Source organism: Sturnus vulgaris, chromosome 20 (assembly GCF_052056855.1).
Source record: "Sturnus vulgaris isolate bStuVul1 chromosome 20, bStuVul1.hap1, whole genome shotgun sequence".
NCBI lineage: Eukaryota > Metazoa > Chordata > Aves > Passeriformes > Sturnidae > Sturnus > Sturnus vulgaris.
Genome location: NC_142262.1, coordinates 1 through 3,084, shown reverse-complemented (window position 1 = coordinate 3,084; position 3,084 = coordinate 1). Strand labels below are relative to the sequence as shown.

Below are 3,084 nucleotides of genomic sequence, written 5' to 3'. Positions count from 1 at the left end.
TGTGGGCAGAGCGCGGTACTGCGCGCCTGCCTCTCCCAAGATGGCGGCTCGGGTGTCGCTCCCCGACCTTCTAACTCTGGCTGCAAAAGGAGGGTGGCACAGCAAGGAGCCCGCTCGCTCTAGTGGGATGCCTGCGCACGACGCCGACACCGATCCCACGGGTGCGATTTTCGGCGGCGTTTCCAATCGTGCGGACATCTCCTTCAGCCCGCTTCGGCCCGGGGGAGAGGGGCGGGGGCCGCCAGCGATGGTCCCGGCGCAGCCCGGGCAGGCTCGGGGCGGAGCCGGGGCTTGGCGAGGCGGGGCACGGAGGTCCCGGGGACGGGACCGGGCGGGGCCGGGGCGGTGCTTTAGGGGCGGTCCCCAGTGGTCCCGGGCGGCACCGGGGGCGGGGCCGGGTGATCCCGGAGCGGTACCGAGCTGTGCTGGGGACGGTGCTGCAGGGGCGGTGCCGGGCCCGCCTCAGGGTGATTGAATGCCCAGAAATCGCCTCCTCTGCCCCGTGCTCACACTGAGCTGCGGGCTGCAGCGTGCTGTCGGAGCTCCGCACACAGCACGGATTTGGGCTTCCCCCCCTCTCAAACCCTCTCCCCCTTCTTCCTCCTCCTCATCTTCCTCTTTGTCCTCTGTCACTGCTGAGGCTCTGGAAAGAACTGAAATTCTGCAGGGAGAGATGTCCTCTCGTGGCCCCAGGGACTGCCTCGGCACGGGCCACGAGCGCCTCCGGCCCCTGCCTTCTCCTGCTTGAAAAGATCACCTGGAGCCCGAGCTCGGGGGGGTGAAATCAGCTGAAATCCAGGTAACTCTGTCAAGTGCCCCCCAGGGACATCGGCGGGGCTGGGGGATGAGGGTTTGAAACAGCAAATTCTTTGGAATATACACCTGTCCCTGTGCCGATGCTGCTGAGCTTCCTGCCACAGTATATCCCCACTCCATGAGGCGCTGTGAGGTTATGGCAGTGGGAATTGAGCAGGGAATTCGGGGCTATGGGCATAATTCACGGGAGCTAGCAAAGCTGACAGCCAACCCCAAATCGGGGCACAGCACAGAGAACAATCTGTGTGCTGCCCTGTCAGCTCAAGCTCCTGGGCTGGGAAGTATTGGGAGTTAAATGTATGGAATTACACAAATCACAGCAACTGGCATCACCCAGAGGGACAATCCAAGGCCCAAACAATTCCTCCACAGTCCACTCTGGGAAAAACACCCTGTGCCTGCCAGGAGCTCTGACCCTGCTTTTCCTACCAGCTCCTGAGCAGTGTCAGGGCCACCACGACGCCTTTAAAATCCAGATAAACCCCAAATCCTACACAGTGAATAATCCAAAGAAAGTACTGAATTGTTGTCATTAAAAGCTCAAAACTCATTAAGAATTCTATGACAACAGTGTAATGGACTCCCAGGAACCTCATGAATGCTCTCGGTTTCATTTTTGTGTATTTTTACTCCCTCATTTGGCAGCTTGTAAAACTTATCCTGGAATTCAGAGGTCAAGCAGGATCGACTTTGGATTGACCTTCACCTCTGGTCCCACTTTGTGCAAACACAACTCGTGCCCAGGTGGGTGAACTCATCACCTCAGCTTTTCACTCCAGAGTATCCCCTCCTTATTTCCCTGTAGATGAACTCAGATCCACTCCTCACCTCCACTGGTCATCCAAGCGTCCATTCTGTTCCCCACAGGCCCTGGTGGCCCCAGGGAGCTCCCTTGGCCTTTCTCCTGCCCCTCTGCAGCCCGAGGTCGCTACACAAACAGTTCTTGTGTCCCCTCTAAATGACCCCGGGTTTTCTGCTCAATGAATGGCATGACCCGTGCCCACTGCTCATGATTCACCCAACCAAAATCAAGAGCAAATGTTGCTTGGGCTTTAAGAACTTGAAATAACTCTGAAGCAGAAGAAATCCCCTTTTTCTTCTGGTTTTTATTTTTATTTTTTCATTTAAGATGCTGGACTTGCCTCTGTGGATGTGTGCTGAGCTCTCACTGCAGGGGACTGTCAGGCCTGAATGGCTGTGAGTTCGTGTTCTTCTCAGTAGGGAATCAGAAATTATTCTTAGACCATAGAATTGTTTTCTGAAACCTTTCCCCTTTCCTCTTTGTGCCTTTGAATTTTTCAGCTGTTCCCTGTTGTCACTTCCCCTGCCTGACTTCTGTGCAGCTCCTAGCTGGGAAAAACTGGGAAAACTTAGAGGGTACAGAGGTGGAATTTTTGGCTGGATTTTTCTAACATTTCTAATTTTGCTGAACTTATTTCCCCAGTGAGAAGAGCACGAACTCACAGCCATGCAGGCCTGACAGTCACTGCGGGAAATCTGACACAGTATTAATAAGTAACCTTTCCTGAGAGCAGTCACCACCCCCAGTCCTCCAGCCTTGTCAAATGTTTGCAATGAATGGACCCAAGTTCTAATCCTTAATCTAAATTTATGTCAGCTTTTGTTAGAAAGATACCGGACAGTAAATCATACAAGAGAATTTAAAAATTGCACAAAGAATAACAGGCCCAGACCAAACCCAACCACCCCCATCACCGCTCCACCCCAATTTTGGGAGAAACAGTGATACAGTTTATAAATACTCTCCTTCCACACTATTCAGTCCTTCACCGCACATCCCCAGAGAGGAGTCCCTCAGACCTTGCTCCCCTGAACACCAGGAGAGCTGGAGTTTCACCCAGATCCACATTCCCATGGCAGTTAATCCCAGCAGGGAGGCAAAGAGGAACCCTGCATCCTCTGACATAGCCCACAGCACGGGCAGCACCAGGAGCCCTCCAGGCTCAGACCTCTGGTGCTGAAGCCTCTGGGCTTTGGCTGATCAAACACCACAGCTCTTGGCAAAGATGCCAGGAGAGTCGTGATTCTTCCTGTCCTGAAAGAGAGGAGGAAAAGAAAATTAAGTCGACTGCAGAAGGATTCCAGCTCTCAACTTCTGCTCTGATTCCTCACTCTGGGGTTTTATCCATGACAAGTGACACCAATTCAGAGTGCCCTTTTCCAGCATTTTTATTCCTAACTATTTCAGACATTAAAAGGATGCTCATTTCTCTTATTGTATTCTTTGCTTAATTTTATTAGAGGCAA

At 53.0% G+C, this 3,084-nt stretch overlaps 1 long non-coding RNA gene across 1 annotated transcript; it reads left to right on the top strand.

Moving 5' to 3' along the window:
- The first annotated feature begins 345 nt into the window (after nt 1-345).
- Nucleotides 346-3,052, top strand: LOC148221527 (uncharacterized). Its single transcript, XR_015807785.1, has 2 exons — nt 346-799; nt 1,462-3,052. It is a non-coding gene; the product is annotated as an uncharacterized LOC148221527 (long non-coding RNA).
- Nucleotides 3,053-3,084: the final 32 nt, after the last annotated feature.